Here is a 10,210-nt window from a genome sequence, read left to right as displayed (position 1 = left end):
AGATGACCATCCAACCTCACTCATGTTATAAGCAGAAGGGGCAATAGAGTACTAGAGTTGGAAGGGACCCCCAAAGGCCTCACAGTCCAACCCCCTTCTGCCATCATCCAAACTCTCCTGACAGATGACCATCCTGCTTTATCCATATTACAAGCAGAAGGGCCTATAGAGGCCTAGAGTTGGAAGGGACTCCCAAAAGCCATCCAGTCCAACCTCCTTCTGCCATCATCCAAACCCTCCCGACAGATGACCAACCCGGAAGAACACAATTCGATCCCTTGCAACAGATGGCCAGCCACTCTCATAGATATCACAAGCTTCATGGAGAAATAGGGATACAGAATGTTAGAAGTGACCCCCAAAGGCCAGCCACTGCAACCCCCTTCTGCCACCATTCAAACCCTCCCCGACAGATGACCATCCAGCCTCATGGATATTACAAGCAGAAGGGGCAATAGAGTCGTACAGTTGGAAAGGACCCCCAAAGGCCAGCCACTCCAACCCCTTCTGCCACCATCCAAACCCTCCTGACAGATGACCATCCAACCTCATTCATATTATAAGCAGAAGGGGCAATAGAGTACTAGAGTTGGAAGGGACCCCCAAAGGCCATCCAGTCCAACCCCCTTCTGCCACCATCCAAATACTCCCGACAGATGACCATCCAGCTTCATCGATATTACAAGCACAAGGGGCAATAGAGTCCTAGAGTTGGAAGGAACTCCCTAAGGCTATCCAGTCCAACCCCCGTCTGCCACCATCCAAACCCTCCTGACAGATGACCATCCAGCCTCATCGATATTATAAGCAGAAGGGGCAATAGAGTCCTAGAGATGGAAGGGACTCCCAAAGGCCATCCAGTCCAACCTCTTCTGCCACCATCCACACCCTCCCGACAGATGACTATCCAACCTCATCAATATTACAAGCAGAAGGGGCTATAGAGTCCTAGAGTTGGAAGAGACCCCCAAAGACCATCCAGTCCAACCCCCTCATGCCACTATCCAAACCCTCCTGACAGATGACCATCCAACCTCATTCATATTATAAGCAGAAGGGGCAATAGAGTACTAGAGTTGGAAGGGACCCCCAAAGGCCCCACAGTCCAACCCCTTCTGCCACCATCCAAACTCTCCTCACAGATAACCATCCAGCTTCATCGATATTACAAGCAGAAGGGGCAATAGAGACCTAGAGTTGGAAGTATTGCTTTTACTAATTGACATGTAATTATTGTCTACGTTACATTTTTTACTAGCTTGGGTACCCGGCGTAGCCCGGGATATTTGAAAAAGTGAATTTTAATTGTACAAAATGCATAAGGTTGTGGGTGAACTACAACTCACATCCTGCCAAGTTAACCTTGAGAAACTCCATCAATACTTAAAGTTTGTTATGTTGGGCAAATTTGCTCTGGATGCATCATGGGTGGGGTTCAGTGTGCTCTCTGGCTGTAGGGTAAACTACAACTCCCACTATGGTGAGTCAGTCCCCTCAAACCCCTCCAGTAGGTTGAGTTAGTCATGGGGGTTCAGTGTGCAAGTTTGGTCCAGGTCCATCATTGGTGGAGGTCACAGTTTCCCTGTGGGTGAACTACAACTCCCAGAAAGGAGGTCAGTCCCCCCCAAATCCCTCCAGTAATCAAATTTCAACATATCAGTTCTGTGTGACAAGTTTAATCAGATTCGTCTGTGTTTGGGTTCACAGTGCTCTCTGGATGTAGGTGAACTACAACTCCCCCAAATCAAAGTGAATTTTCCCCAAAGAATTTTTTGCTGATCATGGAGGCTCTGTGTGCCAAGTTTGGTCCACTTTCATCTTTGATGGAGTTCAGAGTGATCTTTGATTGCAGGTGAATGATATATCCCAGGATCTACAACTCCAAAATGCCCAGGCTAATTTCCCTCAAAGCTCACCAGTATTCAAATTTGGGCATATCGGGTATGCATGCCAAGTTTGGTCCAGATCCATCATTGTTTGTGTTTATAGTGTGCTCTGGATGTAGGTGAACTACAACTCCTCCAAATCCCTCCAAAGACCGCCAGTATGTTTTGTTGGTCATGGGGGTTCTATGTGCCAAGTGAGTTCCAGGTCCATCGTTCGTGGAATTCAGAGTGCAGTTCTTAAATTGCAGGTGAACTGTGCATCCCAGGACCTACAACTCCTAGAAATCATGGTGAATTCTCCCCAAAGCTCTCTAGTATGTTCAGTTGCTGATCAATTCTTCTGCTGTGTGCCATAGAAAATAACAAGGAAGGCTTAAGGGAGAAGCCGTGGGCGGGGCCATGCAAATTCCACACCAATGGAGAGAGTCAGAAACTAGGTTCTTGTGGGTTTTTTCGGGCTATATGGCCATGTTCTAGAGGCATTTTCTCCTGACATTTCGCCTGTATCTATGGCAAGAATCCTCAGAGGTAGTGAGTTTTTTAATACTGGTAGCCAGAGGATGCTTGCCATAGATGCAGGCGAAATGTCAGGAGAAAATGCCTCTAGAACATGGCCATATAGCCCCAAAAAACCCACAGGAACCTAATGATTCCAGCCATGAAAGCCTTCGACAATACAGAGTCAGAAACACTGGGATGTCTGCGGTGAAGGAAAAACAGAAAACCTATGATAAATTGTCCCCGAATGAAAGCCTTCACTTGGGTGGGGGGCAGTATAGTGTTTGTAGAGGACCTTGGCAGGGCTCTTGGACATGTTCACGGTGCTCACTGTAACCTGCAATGTCATTGGAGGGAGGGCCATTGGAGTCTCCTGAGTAGTGGGAGCGACTCACACATACATATTTTCACTTTTATTATGTGTATAGAGAATTTACTTGTGATGTTTAGGTGATGTTATTTAATTTTAGTTGTCATGTTATAATTTGCCTTTCTATATCGGGTTATTTTGTGTTATTATGTCTGAATTTATTGCTCTATTAAAGCATTGAAAGTTGCCTTTTTGTTTGTTGGAATCTGCCCTGAGTCCCCTCAAGGAGATAGGGTGGAATATAAATAAAGTCTTATTATTATTACTATTATTATTTGAAACACAACAAGATGAGTCCACAGCAGACAAGATCACTCTGCTGGCTGTTGTATTGGATCACACGTCGCACACTTCCCAAGTGTCTAGGACTGTGTGATGTATCGGCGAATAATGCATGCAGATCCCAGTATGGTGGCCTTTTGCAGCTAGCAGATGGTAATCTTGTCAGTGCCGATTGTGTTTAAGTGCAGGCCAAGGTCTTTAGGCACTGCACCCAGTGTGTCAATCATCACTAGGACCACCTTGATTGGCTTGTGCCAGAGTCTTTGCAGTTCGATCTTTAAATCCTCATATCGTGCCATCTTTTCCAGTTGTTTCTCTTCAATCCTGCTTTCACAGGCAACATCAACAATCCATACTTGGTTTTTTAACACAATCATGAGGTTGTTATTATTATTATTATTGTATTGTCGAAGGCTTCATGGCTGGAATCACTAGGTTCTTGTGGGTTTTTTTCGGGCTATAGGGCCATGTTCTAGAGGCATTTCTCCTGACGTTTCGCCTGCATCTATGGCAAGCATCCTCAGAGCATCCTCACTACCTCTGAGGATGCTTGCCATGGGACGCCTCGCGGGGATGGGTCTTGGAGGTACTGTTCTGCAGTGGCTCCGCTCATTCCTCGAGGGTCGGTCTCAGAAGGTGTTACTGGGAGACTCCTGTTCAACCCCACAACCTTTGTCTTGTGGGGTTCCTCAGGGTTCAATACTGTCTCCCATGTTGTTTAACATCTACATGAAGCCGCTGGGCGAGATCATCCGGAGTTTCGGGGTGCGATGTCATCTGTACGCAGATGATGTCCAACTCTGTCACTCCTTCCCACCCGCTACTAAGGAGGCTGTCCAGGTCCTGAACCGGTGCTTGGCCGCTGTGACGGTCTGGATGGCGGCGAACAAATTGAAATTGAATCCAGACAAGACAGAGGTACTCCTGGTCAGTCGCAAGGCCGAACAGGGCATAGGGTTACAGCCTGTGTTAGACGGGGTCGCACTCCCCCTGAAGACGCAGGTTCGCAGTTTGGGTGTGATCCTGGACTCATCGCTGAGCCTGGAACCCCAGGTTTCGGCGGTGACCAGGGGAGCATTCGCACAGTTAAAACTTGTGCGCCAACTGCGACCGTACCTTGGGAAGTCTGACTTGGCCACGGTAGTCCACGCTCTGGTTACATCCCGTCTTGACTACTGCAACGCTCTCTACGTGGGGTTGCCTTTGAAGACGGCTCGGAAGCTCCAATTAGTCCAACGGGCGGCAGCCATGATACTAACAGGAGCGGGGCGCAGGGAGCATAACACTCCTCTGCTGCACCAGCTCCACTGGCTGCCGATTTGCTACCGGGCTCAATTCAACGTGCTGGCATTGGCCTTTAAAGCCCTAAACGGTTCTGGCCCAACCTATCTATCCGAACGTATCTCGGCCTATCAGCCCACCAGGACCCTAAGATCTTCTGGGGAGGCCCTGCTCTCTATCCCGCCTGCTTCACAGGTGCGGCTGGCGGGGACGAGAGACAGGGCCTTTTCTGTGGTGGCCCCTCGGCTTTGGAATGCCCTCCCCATAGAGGTAAGATCAGCCCCCTCGCTGATGGTGTTTCGAAAAAGATTGAAGACATGGATGTTCAAACAAGCATTCGATTAATCCGGTGCAATGAAATTGATGATCAAGGATTGGTAATCACAGACGACGAAATTGGATTGCGATTCTAGTTAAGAGATGCATTGGATTGTTATTGGTGGCCCAATAATATTGTGTATTGTGTATGTGTTTTTATGCTTTTTAAACGGAATATTGTTGATTGTTGTAGTGATGTAAACCGCGTTGAGTCGCCAATTTAGGCTGAGAAACAGCGGTATACAAGCGCAGTAATAAATAAATAATAAATAAATAGATGCAGGCAAAACGTCAGGAGAAATGCCTCTAGAACATGGCCCTATAGCCCGAAAAAAACCCACAAGAACCTTATTATTATTATTATTATTATTATTATTATTATTATTATTATTATTGCTACTACTACTACTACTACTACTCAAATGTAATGGTCCAATGAGAAAGACTGCACTTTGCTGTGGAAGATGTGCAGCAGGAAATAATACTTTTGTTGCTTTCAGTGTTTGGAAAATGGAGTGGTGCATAGGATTTGATGGTGCATTAGACCCCCAAAATGTGTGAGAAAAGAAACATTTCCAAGCACAAAGAGCCCCTTTTTCGGTCACATTTGACTGTGCTATTAGACCTTGGATTTGATATGACAAGACTGTGTCTGATGATCAAGTGAAAGCTCAATTACTACAAAATCCACACACTCCATTGCCAGAATATGTATTTCATGCGGATAAGAAGAGGCATCGAAGATTTCGACCCAAAGGGTTCAGCGGATTTCCCTGGCTAGCCTGCTCATTGCATCTACAAGGTGCGCTCTAAACACCTTCGCAGAATTTATTTATTTATTTACAGTATTTGTATACCGCTTTTCTCACCCCGAGGGGGACTCAAAGCGGGGACTCAAAGCATACGAGAAGCTCGGCCTGTCATTGAACAGCGAGAAAACCAAAGTGCTCTTCCAGCAGTCACCAGCTTACCCCTTTCCAATGCCAGAGATAAAGCTTAATGGTGTAACATTAGAAAACGTTGACCATTTCCGCTACCTTGGCAGCCACTTCTCCACCAAAGTCAACATCGACACCAAAATACAACACCGCCTGAGCTCTGCGAGTGCAGCATTTTCCCGAATGAAGCAGAGAGTGTTTGAGGACCGGGACATCCGTAGGGATACCAAGGTGCTTGTTTATAAAGCTATTATCCTCCCAACCCTGCAATACACCTGCGAGACGTGGACCGTCTACAGACGTCACATGCAAGTCCTGGAACGATTCCATCAGCGCTGCCTCTGGAAAATCCTGCAAATCTCTTGGGAAGACAGGCGGACAAATGTCAGCGTGCTGGAAGAAGCAAAGACCGCCAGCACTGAAGCAATGGTCCTCCACCATCAACTCCGCTGGACCGGCCACGTTGTCCGGATGCCCGACCACCGTCTCTCAAAGCAGCTGCTCTACTCCGAACTCAAGAACGGAAAACAGAATGCTGGCGGGCAGGAAAAGAGATTTAAAGATGGGCTCAAAGCCTACCTTAAAAACTCTGGCATAGACACTGAGAACTGGGGAGCCCTGCCCCGTGAGCGCTCCAGCTGGAGATCAGCTGTGACCAGCAGTGCTGCAGAATTTGAAGAGGCACGAATGGAGGGTAAAAGAGAGAAACATGCCAAGAGGAAGGCGCGTCAAGTCAACCTTGACCAGGACTGCCTTCCACCTCGAAACCAATGCCCTCACTGCGGGAGACGATGCAGATCAAGAATAGGGCTCCATAGTCACCTACGGACCCACCCTGGAGGATTATCCTACTCAGACAACGAGGGATCTCCTAACACAAGGTGCGCTCTGTAAGTATGGTGTGGTGTTTGGAGGAGAAGTTGGGGGCAAACGTGCTCATCAGAAGCTTGGCGCATTGGTGGCTAACCCATTTCTGTGATGAAGAAACACAACAGACGTCTTCAATAGACACCAAAATACAGAGTCCCATTGGAACAACTTGCGCCTGGCTGAAAACTTTTTGCTAATTCCCAGTAGAAAACGTCTTGATGAGAAAGGCAATAAGAAGAAAGCAGAAGAAAACAGAAAGAAACATCTGCCAATTGGGGAAACTATTGTCTGTTTCGGCCGACGAGAGGGAGCAAAGATCCAGGACATACTACCTGTGAAGAACCTTTGCACAATGATGGTCATTTCAGGGCCTTGTTGAGATCTCGTACCAGATCAGGAGACACTGGCCTAAAATTAATCTTGGGGAAGGGAGAGTTTCAACCCCGTCCAAATGTTTTTTCTGGCTACGGGCCTGTTGGCACCGTTGCCCTCCCGCTAAGCGTGGCCTAATCGGGCAAGAATGCTTTTGGGGCTGGATGTCGAACATCTGTTCGCGCTTGACAGTGGCTTCCCCGAAAGCAGCAGGGTGCCTAGGCGGTCTCTTTGGGGAACCCCAAAAGCTGGGGAAGACCTCCCACGCCGGGGCTTAGGGCTGCTTCCTTTTAGTTTCGGCCACCCCGAAATGAACGGATTCAAATAGGGGATGAATGTCGGGCAACCTTGGGAAGCCAAAGGTCCGAATCCTGTGTCCCGAAGGCTTAGTTACACTGACTATTTTGTCTACATTGACTATTTCAAACCGGATGGAGCCCCCGGTGGTGCAGTGGGTTAAACCCCCGTGCCGGCAGGACTGAAGACCGACAGGTCGCAGGTTCAAATCCAGGGAGAGGCGGATGAGCTCCCTCTATCAGCTCCAGCTCCTCATTCGGGGGCATGAGAGAAGCCTCCCACAAGGATGATAAAAACATCAAATCATCCAGGCGTCCCCTGGGCAACATCCTTGCAGACGGCCAATTCTCTCACACCAGGAGCGACTTGCAGTCACTCCTGACACGACAAAATAAAAAATAAAAAATTTCAAACCGGGGCAGCCAGGGCCACAACCTCCTGCAAAAGGAAGCCCATCAGCACTGTTGTTGTTAATATTAATACTACTATTATTTTTAATATATTATTATTAATGTTACTAATAATATTGCAGTATAGTGAAATAGTAGAATATAGTAATATGTAATACTAATTACCCGGTGGCGCAGTGGGTTAAAGCGCTGAGCTGCTGAGCTTGTTGACCGAAAGGTCGCAGGTTTGAACGCGAGGAGCAGCGTGAGCTTCCGCTTTCAGCCCCAGCTTCTGTCAACCTAGCAGTTTGAAACCATGCAAATGTGAATAGATCAATAGGTACCACTCCAGCGGGAAAGTAACGGCACTCCACCCAGTCATGCCAGCCACATGACCTAGGAGGTGTCCACGGACAACGCCTGCTCTTTGGCTTAGAAATGGAGATGAGCACCACACCCCAGAGTTGGACACGACTGGACTTCATGTCAGGGGAAAACCTTTACCTTTACTAATACTAATATTGTGCTACGCTAATAATATACTATATTGCATGAATATATAATATTGATCATAATATTGTAATACAATATAATAATAATAATACAATATAATAATTATGTATTATATATTCATGTAATATTACTAATAATATTGGAGTGTAATCTATATATATAAAATGCTCTGTGCATAATGAGTACAAACAAAAGAACTAATGAACAAAATCACACCAAATTTGGCAACAAAGCATCTCACAACGCAAGGAGTGACCATCACTCAAAAAATTATGATTTTTATCATTTGGGAGTTGTAGTTGCTGGGATTTATAGTTCACCTACAATCAAAGAGCATTCTGAACACCAACAACGACGGAATTGAACCAAACTTGGAACTTCCATGACCAACAGAAAATATTGGAAGGGTTTGGTGGGCATTGACCTTGAGTTTGGGAGTTGTAGTTCACCGACATCTAGAGAGCACTGTGGACTCAAACAATGATGAATCTGGACCAAACTTGGCACAGGCACTCAATACGCTCAAATATGAACACAGATGGAGTTTGGGGGAAATAGACCTTGACATTTGGAAGTTGTATTCACTGGGATTCACAGTTCATCTACAATCAAAGAGCATTCTGAACCTCATGAACGACAGAATCAGGGCAAACTTCCCACACAGAACCCCCATGACTATCAGAAAATACTTAAGGCCATCCAATCCAACTCCCTTCATATGGGCAAGAAAACGTAATCAAAGTCCTCCTGACAAAGAGCCATCCAGCCATAGATATAGATAGATAGATAGATAGATAGATAGATAGATGGATAGATAGATATGATTCACACACACACACATAGTATCATAGATTTGAAAGGGACCCTTAAAGAAGGACAATGATATGTTGAATATTCCAGGGTGGGCAAACCAGCCACTCTCCACATCACCACTGACAAGGAAACAGCAAGAAATACTGTTTACCCACAAGCATAAAGAAATTACATATATTAGAAACCAACACTTTCTCATTACTATATTTTCCAGTTCAACAGACTGGGCCACAGCAACACGTGGCAGGGGACAGCTAATGGTATATATAATATAAAACTTTATTTGTATGCCACTCCATCTACCTGAGGGGACTCAGGGCAGTTTCCAACAAAGGGCAAAGCCTTCAAAAACCAACACAAAACCATACAAAACAAACATTACAAAACATAAACATAATACTATTAGACCGTCACAACATTTAAAAGCCAGTTCCAGTATTATTCCATCAGACAAGATCTGATATATCAGAGGCCCGAATTCGAAAGTGGCCTAGACAGCTATAGTATAATATAGTAATATATAATACTAATATATTGTGCTATGCTAATAATATAATATACTGTATATACATATAATATTGATTACTATTATTTTTAATATATTATTAATAATAATATTAATAATATTACAGTACAGTGGTACAGTACAATATAGTAAAATATAATACTAATATTGTGCTATGCTAATAATATAATAGATTTTATGCACATATAACTTGTAAGCCACTCTGAATGCCCTTCGGGGTGAGAAGGGTGGGATATAAATGTCATAAATAAATAAATACATAATATTATCGATAGTATTCATATTAATAATATGAATACTATTAACAACAGTATTTCTTTCAATAATATTAACAATAATTTGAATATTATTATTATTAATAATAATAACTTAATTCTTATATCCCGCCACCATCTCCCTGAAGGGACTTGGGGCAGCTTACACACGGCACAGAAGTGCCTAAAAACAGAGCATAAAATAAAACACTATATAAAATAGCCGTCTTCAAGGGCAGCCCCATGTAGAGTGCATTGCAGTAATCAAGTCCAGATGTGTTGGGTTGTATCCCTGGACTGCACAAGTCTCTTGTGTCATCAAGTCTCCAGTCCTCAGCGAGGAGCTAGACTAGAGATAGGATTAGGATGAGGGATTCCTCCTCTCACAATCCTATGCATATATTTACCAAAAAGGCTTTGTCTTGACTCCTCCTTGCTATCTACTGTCTCCCCCCCCCCCTTTTGAAAATGTAACAATGGATTCTCTGTGAGGGAACTTCCTGCGAAAATTTTTGTGAATATTTTTATGAGTATTTTTGTGAACGTTTTTTGCCTATTTCTGCAAATATTTTTAGTGAATATTTTTGGGAATATTTTAATGAT

This window comes from Anolis sagrei, chromosome X (genome assembly GCF_037176765.1).
Source record: "Anolis sagrei isolate rAnoSag1 chromosome X, rAnoSag1.mat, whole genome shotgun sequence".
Lineage (NCBI taxonomy): Eukaryota > Metazoa > Chordata > Lepidosauria > Squamata > Dactyloidae > Anolis > Anolis sagrei.
The sequence above is the reverse complement of the archived record's forward strand: the minus strand, read 5'-3'. Positions refer to the sequence as shown.